Source organism: Olea europaea, unplaced genomic scaffold (genome assembly GCF_002742605.1).
Source record: "Olea europaea var. sylvestris unplaced genomic scaffold, O_europaea_v1 scaffold830, whole genome shotgun sequence".
Taxonomy (NCBI): Eukaryota; Viridiplantae; Streptophyta; class Magnoliopsida; order Lamiales; family Oleaceae; genus Olea; species Olea europaea.
In genome coordinates, this window is record NW_019266741.1 from 187,028 (window position 1) to 203,427 (window position 16,400).

Consider the following 16,400-nt stretch of genomic DNA (forward strand, 5'->3'; position numbering starts at 1 on the left):
TTCGTGCCTAATTGTTTAATTGACATATTTACTATCATATTGGTTTATATCTAGAATCAATTTTTGAATTTTTTTTAAAAAGCCAATTCATCCCCCTCTTGGTTAGTCATTCCTGGACTTTCAGATTGTACATCAGGACATAAGTTGTACAACTTCTTAGATGCATTCTCAGGGTATCATCAAATCTTCGTGGTCGAGGAAGACCAAGAGAAGACTTCATTCATGGCTGATTCGATCATATACTACTATAGGACGATGTCGTTTGGGTCGAAAAATGCTGGGGCAACATACCTGAGGCTCATCAACAAAGTCTTCGGGAAAATTTTAGGGTTTCATGATCACTCACCGGGGGATAGAAGCAAACCCCAATAAGATCTAGGCCTTGGCAGTAATGGAATCCCCCAAGACTAAGAAATAGGTGCAAAAATTGACAGGTAGGGTAGCAGCCCTAAACAGGTTCATGTCCCGAGCAGCAGGTGCTTCCTCAAAGTTCTTAGAGGTAGCCAATTCTTTAAATGGAATGAGGAGTGTGAAAAGGCTTTTTAGGAGCTCAAACAGACATTGACCTCACCAAACCAGAACCCGGGGATACTTTGTTATTGTACTTAGTCGTGTCTCAAAACGCAGTGAGCGGCTTCTTGGTGAAAGAGGTCAACAAAGCCTAACAACCCATTTACTATGTAAGTAAAGTCCTATGTAGAGACCAGATATACTTTGGCCGAACAACTTGACCTTGCCCTAATAATGGCAGCACAAAAGCTTTGGCAATATTTTCAGTCTCATCCCATTGTGGTACTCATTAACCAGACTCTGAAACACATCCTTCAAAAGCCAGACGTCTCACCCAGGTCGCTAAAATGGGCAATTGAGCTTGGAGAGTTTGACATAGAGTTCAAACTCCGTCTGTCCATTAAAGCCCGAACCTTAGTGGATTTCACTGCAAAACTCATCCCAAGGGCTCGAGGGCTAGATGAGAGTTCGAGCACTACAACAGATGTTTGGCAAATTTTCATGGATGGAGCATCAAACTCCTCGGGCTCGGGTGTTGGGGTCATCATCACGAGCCCGGACATGTTCATGGACGTTCAGTGTGTATTCAAGGTTCGAATTCGAGGCAACCAATAACGAAGCAGAGTATGAGGCTGTCATCATAACCATTGAACTTGCCATTAGTCTCGAACTTGAAAACATCAAAATTTTTAGTGATTTCCAGTTGGTGGTTGGCCAGATTGATGATACATTTGAGAAAGAAGATGGAAAAATGAGCTTATACTGCTTAAAAGTTCATGATCTCCGACGAAAATTGAAGAGGTGTGAAATTGTGAAGATTGCTTGGCCTGACAACTATAAGGCAGATGCCTTATCAAGACTGGTGTTCATGGGAATAGATGGACTTGACAGGACAGTACATGTCAGATTTGTGACCGAGCCTAGCATCAATCCAACCGTGGGTCATGGACATTGATCATGAGCCATCATGGATGGACCTAATTGTTGATTTCATAACAAATGGCAATCTTCCAGTAGATCGTTAGGCTACAAGGAATGTCTGGTCAAAAGCTCCAAGGTATTGCATTATTAATAGGGTCTTATTTCGCAGATGTCTCACACTTCCGTACCTTAGGTGCCTTAAGCCTTCAAAATCCTCCCAAGCCTTAGAGGAAGTTCATGAATGAGTATACGGGAACCATCAAGGAGCTCATGCATTAGCCTTTAAACTCATAAAATACGGGTATTACTGGCCTACCATAAAGAAGGATGCTGTAGAAATTATGAAGAATTGTGACATGTGCCAAAGGTTTAGCAATGTTATCTGCTCTTTCGCAGAAGACCTCAACAGCATCAGTTGCTTGGCCCCATTCGAGCAATGGGAGATCGACATCCTTGATCTGTTTTCGATAATTAGGGGATAATTGAAGTTTGTAGTTGTAGCAGTTGAGTACTTTACCAAGCGGGTGGAGGTTGAGCCCTTGGCAACGATCTTAGAACCGAAGATAAGAACTTTCGTTTGGAGATCCATCATATGCAGGTTCGGGATACCGAAGGTTCTCATAACTAATAATGGTCGGCAATTCCACAATGCACAATTCAAGGATTTCTACTTCAACCAAGGGGTTGACCACCGCCTGACATCATTTTCTCATCCCCAAAGTAATGGTCTAGCCGAGGTCACCAATCAGATTATATTGCAAGACCTCCGAACAAGGATTGGAGATGCAAGATACGCCTGGTCCAATGAGTTGTCCTCCATACTTTGGACTTATAGAACATCCCATAGGACTGCCATTGGGGAGACCCCCTTCATGTTAGCTTTTGGAATCGAAGCTACCATTTTTACGTCCCGACCCGCATGGACAGAAACGTCACTCAAACCATTGTACCTTAGCCGTAAAGTTAGTTTAATATATTTTTAGTAGAAGGTATAAAGATTATATTTTAGAATTTAACTAAAGAATTTTCTTTTTTTTATTTAAACAATAATCCAATTCTAAAAGAAAAAAATTTCAAAATTTTTTTTAGAATGGGTTCCATGCATGTAACGACTATTGACGTGAAAATTTGGCAAAACTTAAAAAGTATTGTTGCTATTCCAGTTTTTTTGTCTCAAACAGTAATTGTCAAAATAAATTTGTTTTCATAGCTATCGACCTTGAAACTTCATTAAATTTTAATGTAAGATAGTAAACTCCTTATAATATGACATAGTCAAAAATTAGATTCCGTCGACATCATATGGGGTATTAAAATATTTTTCAAAACTCAGCAATGACTCGGTTGAAAGGTAAATCGATGCAGTTCACTTAAAATGGCATATAAAATTCCACCAATGTCAAAACCACATTATTTCAAATTTATTCAGTATCTAATCCATGAGACTATCAAATCCAATAGGTTTCATCCAAAAATTCAAGTGACAAGTGAGTTATGAATTTTTGAAAATAAGGGTAGAAGCTGAAAAACAGATACAACACCCAGCACAGTTTACGTTATGTGACTTATAACCTTTTACCGATATTGGATTGACATGATTCCAATTTTATTTAGTATCTAACTTATTAGGCTATCCAATACAATTGGTTTCGTATAAAAATATTAAGTAACAAAAGAGTTATGATTTTTTTTAAAGATGAGGCAAAAACTAAAATTTCTGAAGAGACACTAAAACTTTAAGTCGCTAACTTTTTTTGTATACGGCGATTTGTAAATTTATTCCTATGAAGCATATCTACTTTCAAACATAATTTATTAATAACGAGTGTTCTAGATCCACACAATATTCATATGAATCAAATTTAAAGAAAGTGTAAATATCTCAAAATCAACTAAAGATGTAAATCACCGGTTTCTCTATGACATGTTGCATCATCCTTTACCATCATTTACGCTCCAAAGAAAATCCATTCAACCTGTAAGAAGGGAATTAACCTATGAGTTTGAAAATCAATAGATATCATCGGTGCAATTCGTTATGAAATTAGAAATTTCGAACTATAGATTCATTCCGTCGCACGTAGATGGATTTTCGGCAAAATCCAATTACTATAGCATTATCATAACACGTAGAGCCGGAGAATGATCATTCAAACCATTGTAGTGCCGAAGCACCGTACCCGAAGGTACCATTTCATTCAAACATTTATCGAAAAATCAGATTTGAAAACGAATGAACACTTGCACCTCTACCTACCTTGAATTTTCTTGGATAAAAGAACAAAATGTATAGAAAGTCTTCCTTCTTCTCACCCTTATTATTCCTTAAACTTAACTTGATATGAAATATATTTTTTTGAGAGAAAATGAGTTGAAACTCGAATTTGAAGAGGAGTGTAGTGAAAAAGTGATCTTCCACTTCTATAACCTTTCTTTTTAATGAAAAATTAAGTGGGGGAGTTTTATTATCATTAAATTTAGTTATTAACTAAGAATTTGAAGAGCCTCTAAGTCATAAAAATAATTCATATAAAAGTTTTATAAAAAACATCTATATGGTGATTCGAACCTGGATTGCCTATATTAAATACCATGTAGATGACCATTATGGCAACCCAATTATTCATTAAATCTTTGTAATCAATTTTACTTAAACTTAATCTCTTAAATTGCTGAACTTTTAATTAACTTATGACTTGGGCTTTTGTAATCTTACATGGGTTGAACTTCCATAGGTCGTTTCTAAAATAGGTTAGGCTCGTGGTGCTAGATCATTACAAAATAATAGCATAATTCCATTTTATTTTTTTCTCGGCTACTACAACCTTTACACCTTAAATAAAATTTCATCCTCGAAATTTACCTTATGGTTGGACAAAGAGTGTTGGGTATTTGTCTTTAACTTCTTCTTCTCTTTCCCAAGTAGCTTCTTCTACTCCATGATTATTCCATTGCACCTTGACCAGTTGAATCTCCTTGTTCCGTAATTAATGTACCTTTCGATCCAGTATCTTGATCGGTAATTCCTCATAAGATAAGTCTTTTTGTACTTCCAAGGATTGGTAGTTGACCACATGATCAGGATCATGTATATACTTTCTGATCATCGATACATGAAATACATTGTGAACTGTCGATAGTTCAGGTGGCAATGCCAATCGATAAGCCACATTTCCAACCCTATCAAGTATTTCAAAAGGTCCGATATAACGAGGTCGTAGTTTACTTTTCTTGCCGAACCTAAGTACACCCTTTATTGGTGCCACCTTTAGAAAGACGTTTTCTCCAATTTCAAATTCTAAGTCTTTTTTCCTGGTATCTGCATAGCTCTTTTGTCTATCTTGCATGGCTTTTATCCTGATATGGATCTTATCAATGGCTTCAACTATTCTTTCAATGATCTCTGGTCCCAAAACTCTCTTTTTTCCAACTTCGTCCCAATGAATAGGTGATTTGCATTTTCTACCATTGAGAGCTTCATACGGTGCAATTCCAGTAGGTGTTTGGAAACTGTTATTAAATGCAAATTCTACCAGAGGTATATACGATTCCCAACTGCCTCCTAGATCCAAAACACAAGCCCTTAGCATATCTTCCAAAGTTTGAATGGTCCTTTCAGACTGACCATCAAATTGAAGGTGATATGTTGTACTAAAATTCAATTTAATTCCCATAACTCCTTGTAAGCTCTTCCAAAACTTTGACGTAAATCTTGGATCTCTATCAGATACAATGGGCACGGGGACACCATGCAATCTTACAATCTCTCTAATGTACAACTGCGCCAGCTGATTTAGACTGGATGTCGTTTTTATTGAAGAAAATGAGCAGACTTTGTTAGAGGATCCACTATATCTCATATAGCATTCTGTCCTCTTGCTGACTTTGGAAATCCTACCACCAAGTCCATTGCGATATTCTCCCACTTCCATTCAAGTATGTCTAATGGATTTAATAACCCTGTCGGTATTTGATGTTCCGCTTTAATCTGTTGGCATACTATGCATTTTTCCACTAATGAACCTATACTGCTTTTCATATTCCTCCACCAAAATGTATTTCGAAGGTCTCGATACATTTTTGTACTGCCAGGATGTGCGGCGTGCGGGGTGGAATAAGTCTCCTCCAATATCTCCTTCTTCAAAACTTCATCATTTGGTACACAAATTCTTTCTTTGAACATTAGTGTCTGATCCGAAGCTATTCCAAAATCCTTTCTCTTATCAGTACCAATCTCGTTCTTGATCTTCTGCAAGAATGGGTCTTCATCCTGTGCTTCTATGATCCGATCTCTAAGAGTAGGTCGAACCACCAAAGTTGCTAAATGAGTAGTGACTTGTTCTGGTGTGGTAATCACTTCAATTTGCAACTTTTCCAAGTCTTTGATCAACTCCATCGAAATAGTAGGTAATGATGCCAACTGTCCTATCGACTTTCTGCTTAGAACATCAGCAACAACATTAGTCTTACCCGGATGATAATGAATAGTCCAATCATAATCTTTCACTAGCTCCAACCATCGTCTATGTCTCATATTCAATTCCTTCTGTGTGAATAAATATTTGAGACTCTTATGATCCGTATAAATATCGCATTTTCCTCCATATAAGTAATGTCGCCATATCTTTAATGCACGAACCACTGTCGCAAGTTCTAGATCATGCGTCGGGTAGTTCTGCTTATGTTGTTTCAATTGCCTTGAAGCATAGGCAATTACTTTTCCATGCTACATCAGTACACATCCCAAACCTTGCTTGGATGCATCACTATATATAACAAACCCTTCTGAACCTTCAGGTATGGTTAATACAGGTGCTGTGATCAATCGTTGTTTTAGCTCCTGAAAGATTTGCTCACACTTATCTGTCCATTGAAACTTTACTCCTTTCCTTGTCAATTGTGTCATTGGTCCAGCTATTTTAGAGAATCTCTCTATAAATCTTCGATAGTACCCAGCCAATCCTAGAAAACTTCGAACTTCACTAGCATTAGTCGTTGTCTTCCAATTAGTTACTACTTCCACCTTTACTGTGTCCACTTCAATTCCTTGGGCAGTAACTACATGACCGAGAAATCCAACTCGTTCAAGCCAAAATTCGCACTTTTTAAATATGGCGTATAACTTTTCCTTGCGTAGTATCTCTAACGCTATTCTAAGATGTTACTAATGTTGATCTTTACTCTTGGAGTATATCAAAATGTCATCAATAAAGATTATAACAAATTGATCCAAATACTGATGAAATACTCGATTCATCAGATCCATGAACACTGCCGGAGCATTTGTCAATCCGAATGGCATAATTGTGAACTCCTAATGTCCATAACGAGTTTTGAAAGCTGTCTTAGGTATATCATCTGCCTTAACCTTCAATTGATGATATCCAAATTGTAAATCGATCTTAGAAAATGTCTTAGCCCCTTTTAATTGATCAAACAAATCCTCAATTCTAGGGAAAGGATACCTATTCTTGATGGTCAAACAGGTCAACTCCCGATAGTCGATACACATCCTCATATTTCCATATTTCTTCTTTACAAACAATACTGGTGTGCCCCATGGTGATACACTTGGTCGAATAAAACCAAGGTCCAACAAATCTTGTAACTGGATTTTCAACTCTTGAAGTTCCTTTGGGGCCATTCTGTATGGGGATTTAGATACTGGCACCGCTCTGGGAACCAGATCTATTGTGAATTCCACTTGTCTATCTGGTGGAATACCAGGTAGATCTTCTGGAAACACACTTTATAAATTCTTGTACCACTGGTACATCCGCAATCTTTGTCGTTGTCAATTTTTCTCCAAAGATATTAACTAGAAATCCTTGAGATATTTCTTTTCTCAACATTTTCTCGGCTTGTAAGGCCAAAACCAGTTGGAGATGGGGTTTGGTCTTTATTTCGAGGAAAGAAAATTGTTCTTCTCCTGGTTTTTGAAAAGACACTTCCCTTTCTCTACAACGAATGGTCGCATAATTACATCCTAACCAATCCATGCCCAAAATCAATTCAAAATCTTTCATATCTATCATATACAAATTAGTTTCTAAGGTTTTTCCCTCAATATCGAATTTCACTGACTTAGCTAACTTGTCTGTGCTCAATGTCGTGCCTGAGGGGAGGCTAACTTCTAGTGTACTCTTTGACTTATTACAAGTAATACTAGATTTAGCAATGAAAGAAGTTGATACAAAAGAGTGAGTAGCTCCTTAATCAAACAGTATATAAGCAGGTGTATTGGCTACCGGTAAAATACCTGTTATTACGTTTGAGTTCCCCTCTGTATCTTTTTGAGTCAATGTAAAAACTCGTGCTTTTCCCTTCTTGTTCTATTCATTGTTATCATCCTTCCTCTGAACAAATGTGCGAGAATCCCTAGCAATATGTCCCAATTTGCCACACCGAAAATAGGCATTCTTCACATACAAGCAGTCACCACGATGAGGCTTACCACACTTAGGGCATGGCGCTACTAAAGCTACCATGGCCTTACTGGCGCTAGATCCGATATTAACTTTCTTATTTTGCCATTTGCCCTTTCCTTTGTCTTGACCATTCCACTTTCTCTTTTCAATTTGCCCTTTATCCTGCTGGTTATACAATTGATGATGTTGCTCTGCATTAGCCTTTTGATACCAGATAGCGTGAGCTCGTTCCAGCATCTTACGGTACGACGTGAAGCGATGTGACATAAGGATCATACTTAGGTCTGGGTTTAACCTTTGCTCGAACTTTCGAGTTTTCTTAATTTTCGTGTCAACCAGATGTGGAGCATACCTTGCGAGTTGATCGAACTTTTGCTCGTAATCCGTTAGGGACATATTACCCTGCTTGAGTTGAAGGAATTCGTTCTCCTTGAAATCCCTTAGAGATTGAGGAAAATATTTGTCCATCAATTCCTCCTTGAATTGTTTCCAAGTTATTGCCAATTGCTGCTCCGGAGTCCTAGTTTGGGACATCGAATCCGACCAGTGACTTGCATTACTGGTAAATATAAACTCTACACATTGAACCCTTTGGGCATCAGTGCAGTCTATGAGCCGAAAAATTCGTTCTAGCTTACGAAGCCATTCCTCAACAACTAGTGGACCAGATGCTCCATTGAAGGTAGGGGGCTTATGCCTTTGAAATAACTCAACTACCGAGGCGTGAGTCGGAAGAGTAATAGGAGCTGGTGGTGTAGGTGGAGCGGGATTTTGATTCAATAATGAGGCTGACAGAGGGATTCGAACCTATGAGCTTTTTGATAGAGCTATTGAAGACTTAACCATTATGGCACTCCCTAAATTTTTTTATTTTTTTTTTCAAAAACATAAAAGATATCACAAGGAAATGGAAATCTAAATTTCTAATCCCTATGAATCTTGCGAATCTTCTTCGGTGAAGCCTCATCTTCGTAGGAGCTTCTGTCTCAGGCCCTGACTCTAGGTCCATCTCAACTTGTTGCTTGAGTTCATGCTCATGATCATTCTCTAAGTCCAACCCAAAGTCGTCCTCATGCAGTCATGCTCCCATTCGGGATGTTCCTCGGGGTCTGATTCAAACTGAGATTCGGGCTTGAGCTCAGGCTCAACCTCATTATTGGGCTCAATTACTATCTCCAGTTGGGGTTCTAAACTCTCACTCCATCTGTCTAGAAAGGTTTGACAATATATACCAAATTTAATCGTATTTCGGTGCTCTGGATGGTTACCCTCTAGCATCTCATCCCTAACAATGACTCCCATGTTTCCCCACTGAGGTGGAAGTGAATGTATAAGGTTATTCACAGCCTCGATATGCATGATCTCTAGTCCCGCATCTACAGCAACCATAAATCTCTCTCAGAAATCATGTACGTGTTCAACAAGTGGACGACACGGGTCAGTCACATAGTTCTCATAGGACTGGATGATAGCCCTACGGTTCAACATTGCTATACAAACTGTGACCTTTCTAGCGGTCTGATAAGTTCTAGCCATATCTGTCACATAAGTGTCCAATTATGTGTTATCTTCATTAGTGATATCAATTAATACATTACGCTCTTGAGGTTCTAATATGATGGCCAACCATCATTTCTTCACGTATATTTAAACAAAATATAATGTACATAGCATATTTCATTCAAAACATCATAAGCATTTTTCATAGATTCAAGTTTAAATGATTAAAAAAATCAAAATCATGCTCGAAAAAATAATGTGGAACATAATCTTTTATTCCATACCTTGGGTTCGTCGTATGAGGTGAACTGATAGACGCAAGATGCCATGGAGTACCTTAAATATATTTTTTTTTTCATCTCATAAATAAAATACACTAAGTCTACAGAATCGACTAAACTTGGCTCTGATACCATGTTGTAACGCCCCGACCATGGACGGAAACGTCACTCAAACCATTGTACCTTAGCCGTAAAGTTAGTTCAATATATTTTTAGTAAAAGGTATAAAGATTATATTTTAGAATTTAATTAAAGAATTTTCTTTTTTTTATTTAAACAGTAATCCAATTCTAAAAGAAAAAAATTTCAAAAATGTTTTTAGAATGTGTTCCATGCATGTAACGACTATTGACGCGAAAGTTTGGCAAAACTTAAAAAGTAATGTTGCTGTTCCAGTTTTTTTTGTCTCAAACAGTAATTGTCAAAATAAATTTATTTTCATAGCTATCGACCTTGAAACTTCATCAAATTTTAATTTAAGGTAGTAAACTCCTTATAATATGACATAGTAAAAAATTAGCTTCCGTCGACATCATATGGGGTATTAAAATATTTTTCAAATCTCAACAACAACACGGTTGAAAGGTAAATCGGTGCAGTTCACTTAAAATGGCATATAAAATTTCACCGATGTCCAAAACACATGATTTCAAATTTATTCAGTAGCTAATCCATGAGAATATCAAATCCAATTTGTTTCATCCAAAAATTCCAAGTAATGAGTGAGTTATGAATTTTTGAAAACAAGGGTAAAAACTGAAAAACAGAGACGGCACCCAGCACAGTTTACTTTATGTGACATATAACCTTTTACCGATATTGGATTGACATGATTCCAATTTTATTCAGTATCTAACTTATTAGGCTATCCAATCCAATTTGTTTCATATAAAAACACCAAGTAATGAAAGAGTTATGATTTTTTTTAAAGATGAGACAGAAACTGAAATTTCTGAAGAGACGTCAAAACTTTAAATCGCTAACTTTTTTTGTATACGGTGATTTGTAAATTTATTGTTATGACGCATATCTACTTTCAAACATAATTTATTAATAACAAGTGTTATTAAAATAGATCCACACAATATTCCTAGGAATCAAATTTAAAGAAAGTGTAAACATCTCAAAATCAACTAAAGATATAAATCACCGGCTTCTCCATGACATGTTGCATCATCATTTACCATCATCTATGCCCCAAGGAAAATTCTTTCAACCTGTAGAAAGGGAATTAACCCATGAGTTTGAAACTCAATAGATATCATCGGTGCAATTCGTTATCAAATTAGAAATTTCGAACTATAGATTCATACCGTCGCACGTAAATGGATTTCCGACAAAATCTAATTACTATAGCATTATCATAACACATAGAGCCGAAAAATGATCATTCAAACTGTTGTAGCGCCAAAGCACCATACCCGAAGGTGCCATTTTATTCAAACATTTATCGAAAAATCAGATTTGAAAACGAATGAACACTTGCACCTCTACCTACCTTTAATTTTCTTGAATAAAAGAACAAAATGTATAGAAAGCCTTCTTTCTTCTCACCCTTATTATTCCTTAAGCTTAACTTGATATGAAATATATTTTTTTGAGAGAAAATGAGATGAAATTCGGATTTGAAGAGAAGTGTAGTGAAAAAGTGACCTTCCACTTCTATAACCTTTCTTTTTAATGAAAAATTAAGTGGGGGAGTTGTATTATCATTAAATTTATTAAATTTAGTCTTTAATTAAGAATTTGAATTGTCTCAAAGCCATAAAAATAATTCATATGAAAGTTTTATAAAAAACATCTACATGGTGATTCGAACCTGAGTTGCCTATATGAAATACCATGTAGATGACCATTGTGACAACCCAGTTATTCATTAAATCTTTGTAATCAATTTTACTTAAACTTAATCTCTTAAATTTCTGGGCTTTTAATTAACTTATGACTTGGACTTTCGTAATCTTACATGGGTTAAGCTTCCATAGGTCGTTTCTAAAATGGGTTAGGCTCGTGGTGCTAGATCATCACAAAATAATAGCATAATTCCATTTTATTTTTTTCTTAGCTACTACAACCATTCCCATTGAAATAAGGTTACCCTGGGAAAGAAGACTTGATCTCGAAGAAGCATGGCGCACCACTGAACATCTCGACTTCTTGGAGGAAGTTCGCGATCAGACAGCCTTGAGAATGACCTTTTACAAAGACAGAACAACAAAGTATTTCAATAGAAAGGTAAGACCATGAAGATTCAGAGCTAGAGATTTGGTGTTAACAAGGGCCGAAGCCACTGGTCATGCTACGGGAAAACTCGATCCAGTTTGGGAAGGGCCCTTTGTACAGTTTGAAGGGTACTTCGGGAAGACCACTCCCAAGACCATAGAACGTCAAAAACTTAAAGGTGTATTACAAGTAACTCACCCCACCATGTTTCAGGAAAAAGGCCTACGTGCCAAGTCAATTTTTATCATTAATAAGGCCTGCGTACAAAATCAATTTTTTTTATCATTTGTCTGGTCGACGTGCCAAAACTATTTTTTTCAGGCCTACGTACCAAGTCCATTTATAGAGTATATTATAGCTAAAATTAAATTCGATGATATATCACACTACAAAAAAAAGTTTTGCCCCGTGCAAGCACACAAAGCCTTACCCCCGAGCAAGCAACAAAAAGTCTTGCCCCAACAAGCACTTCAAAGCCTTGCCCCTCGAGCAAGCATCTCAAAGCCTTGGCCCGAGCAAGTAAATCAAAGCCTTGTCTCACGCAAACAATCAAAGCTTTGCCCCTGAGCAAACACCTCAAAGCGCCTCGCGCAAGTACTCAAAGCCTTGCCCCGAGCAAGGAAATCAAAGCCTTGCCCCGAGCAAGCAAATCAAAGTCTTGCCCCGCGCAAGCACATATGAAATACCAATCAGGGCAAAAAATGTAAATACCCGAGCACGCTGGGTACAAAATTCGTTAACAAGACCCGACATGTGCTCGAGCTTAATTACTTTGCTCGGGAACCATAGTTTCATATATCGGGACTTCCATAGACCTCATGAACATGGGAACAAGATCAATCATCAAAGGCAATGTATTGCTCGAGCTTAATTACTTTGAGTGTGCGATCTATGCTTAACAAAATCTTCGGGATACGGACCCAAGGTTGAGATCTAGCTTGTTATTTATCCGCTAGATCAGGTTAGTCCCAATATAATGATCAAGGTACATCGATTACAATTTCCATTTCTTACAATTTAGTCCTCGAGATAATTTTCCATATTAAGGAATGACCCTAGGATCGATCTATTACCTTTGTCTGAAACTTCATATGGATTAACTCTTAAAGTCAAGCTAGTTCACCCTTTACATACTTTCGATTAGTGGTCGAGCTTGCTTTATATGGTCACTCCATTTAGTTTAGTCCTCAAACGAACTTAAAGCTCGAGCAAAACAAAATCCATAATAAGAGAGCACGTTAAGCTCGGCAAGAATACATTGAATTAAAGCAAAAATCATCGTTCAATACAAGTGAAGGAGCTAAAAGTATTCAAAAACAAAAAGAAAATAGAAACTAGTCTAAGTCCTCGGCTCCTTCTAGCAAGGCCGGGCTTCCTTGCTCATCCCCCACGTCCTCGTCGTCAATATCGACCTCCTGGTCGTCGGTAGCTTTCTCGGACTCTGAAAGCTTGAGGTCTTCAGCAACCTCTGTGATGTTCTTCAAATCCTCGGGCTTTGCATCAGGTTTCGAGCATATAAATGCCCGAGCCTTTTTTAAAGCATGGAAGTACGAGCCCATGGCGTACTCCCCCTTCAACCCATTGAACTCCTCGGAGGTTTTGAAGTCCTCAATGGCGATACCCAGAGCTTCGATCAGACAAGCTTCAAAATTCCTCTTGAAACGCTCTATCTCAAGCTTTAAATCCTCGGCCTCATCCTTGGCCATCCCAGCCTCTTCCCGGACCTTCTATAGGTCATTCTTGGCGTCATCACGTTCTTTCTGAAGAAGAAAGCACTCAGCCTCCATATCAACAATTTTCTTCTCACGTGCTCGAGCAGAATTCTCGAGCCCAGCAGTTTTTTGAGCCTCATCTATCCTCTTCAGAGAAAGAACTCGGGTGATACTCAGTGTCTGCAACATATAAAATTCGAGCTTAATGATCGAGCCATAGAAATCTTTAACTTGCACAAGTAAAATGAGCAAGCTTACCTTCAGCGTAAGGGATTCAAGAGCTTTCATGCCCTCATTAAATCCGAGGTTCTTTTGATACTTGTCCAAAATGCTCGACACTAGAGGACACCAATCAGGATCTCGATTTTGAAAAGAAGGCATACGAAAGGCCTCATTGTCGAGGTCAACAACCTTGGAAGTACTCCTTGACCAAGGATGGGATCGAGGAGTGGCGATCAGAGCTTTATGCTCATTACCTACTGTCCTAATGGTCGGGGATTATCCTCAGGTAGAAGGCTCGCCAGGCCCACTCCTAACAGTCCCATTCCCTGAATCACTAGGCCTCTTTTTTCCCCTTTTCTGACCTGGGGCTCGAACTTGAGGGGCCCTCGACTTCTTATTCATAGCCTATCGAAAAACTGAAGGATCGAAAGTTATCCCTGCAAATACAAGTCATTAGCATGAGCATAATTCTCAAAGACAGATCGATGATGGAAAAAGGTAAAAGTATGATCCCTACCTTCAATGCCTTTCACATCTGCAAGATCGAGAACATCATCCCCCGAGATGTCATCTATATCTTAAACAAGAGGTTCGAGGTTCTCTAACATCTCCTTATCCCTTTCTAAAGACTCAAAATAGGCCTCGCCTTTATAAAACCTAGACGTGTCGGGCAAAACCCACCTAAGACTAACTGAAGGTCAGAATCCTGAGGTATAACATAAAACCACTTTTCTTTCCATCCCTTTAAGGAACTTGGCATCCTCGGTATCCTAAAACCTCCTCGAGATGAGAGATAGGCAAAACAGGTATATTGAGGTAGCTGTTTCAGATCGAAGACCATTCTACAAAGGTCAATGTACTGTGTAATACCTAGGTATCTACAAGCTATTAAAAAAGTAGGTAAGCATCCTCCATCTATTAGGCACGAGCTGTCCAGGGCTCATGTTGTGCTCAACCAATAAAGCCACAAAGAAATGGTGCATGGGCCATCTAAATCCACCATTCAGAGAATCTCTAAAAATTACGAACTCCCTATCTCGAGCAGTGGCCATCCTATCCTCACCCCCTAGCGTCCTAATATCACACTTCGGCATGAGCCCGTGCTTCCTAACCATCGATATCGCTAGATGCTCCTTAAATTTACAAGGAAGGTCAGGGTATCTAAAAGGTGTCGGGAAGGGATTAATGGGCATGACCATGGGCACGATCGAGTGCCCCTTGTCCTTGGGAGAATTCCTTGAGGAAGAGGATGAAGACTCACTATTGCTACTAGACATCCTGACCTAGGTAAAAAAGTGTCTAAAGAATAACTTAAAATCTCGAGGTCTTACCTTAAAGTCGACATCTACAAACCCACAAAAGTTCTGATCTCGACGATTAGCAAGAGAAGTTCACTGAGAGTGAAAAGTAAAAAATGAAAAGCGAACAAGGTATTTATAGGCAACACAAGAAGGGAGTCCAAAAATCACTACCCCGATCGTTAGATTTGGCCACGTGTCCTGCATCCAGCCCACAACATTTTTTACCTCCTTTTCTTGTCTAGGGTTTACCTCAGTGCCACGTCAGCCCTCTTTAACCCCTGTCTTCAAGACCTCCATTGAGCTCTGGTCCTTCGGGCTTCCCTGCACCCTATCCTCAAGCTAAAGCTTTGAACATAGGTGCACGAGGGCCAGTGATACAAGTCACATATGCTCGGGATACTAATGAGTCCTTGGGATTGTCCCTTTATTCCCGATCACATTTATCTAACTAAGAATCCCCAAACACACGGATGTCCTCGGGAATATACCTCGAGCATACCCCCTTGAACATCTCGATCACTCTCCTGTTCATGAGATGAAAGAACTCACATCTCTTGAACCCAAGACGAACCTCCTGGAGATGGTAATTGGTCTTCAAATCATAGTGGAATTCTAACATTGCTTTCTTGTAGGACTCTTATCAGATAAGACTATCTAACTAGTTAAATCCTACCAGGAAAGCACCTTATACCTCTATAAATACAAAACCTTAGGCCAGTATTCACGTACGTTTTCATTATTCTCCAGTTTATAGTCTCATGCATATAATTTCCTTTCTGACTTAAGCATCGGAGGGGCGACGAAAACATACCTCGTTGCCTTTATTTCAGGAATCGGAAGACCACGATCGTACTCATTCAAAATCCTCAAGCTCGAAAAATTAACAGGTACGATTTTTGGTAGCATCACTATCTTATCAAGTTTCTTAAATAGTTAGGGAAAAGAATTGTACATTACTTTGTTCGAATCTTTGAGTGTTAATCCATATAGCCAGCCTCTTGTGTCATCTAAATTTTTAGCTTATCGATGAAATTGCACATATAAATGCAGGATTAACACAATCGGTCTTTTTAAATTTCTCGAATTCTCGAGTAACAAGTGCTGGGCTGCAGCACCTGAAACCACATGAATTTGATGTCATTGACTTTGGAGTCCTACAAGGTTACTACCAAAGATATAAAGAAGCTTCAGTCGATAGACCTCTGGAATCTAGTGAATGTTAGGCCCAAGTAAAGCCTGTTGGAGGATTTTTAGATGAATCTAGGCAATATATATATATATATATATATATATATATATATA

The 16,400-nt window shown here is 38.3% G+C and overlaps 1 pseudogene; it reads left to right on the top strand.

Moving 5' to 3' along the window:
• LOC111391801 overlaps nucleotides 1–16,331 on the top strand; it is a 32,266-nt pseudogene extending 15,935 nt beyond the window's left edge.
• Nucleotides 16,332–16,400: the final 69 nt, after the last annotated feature.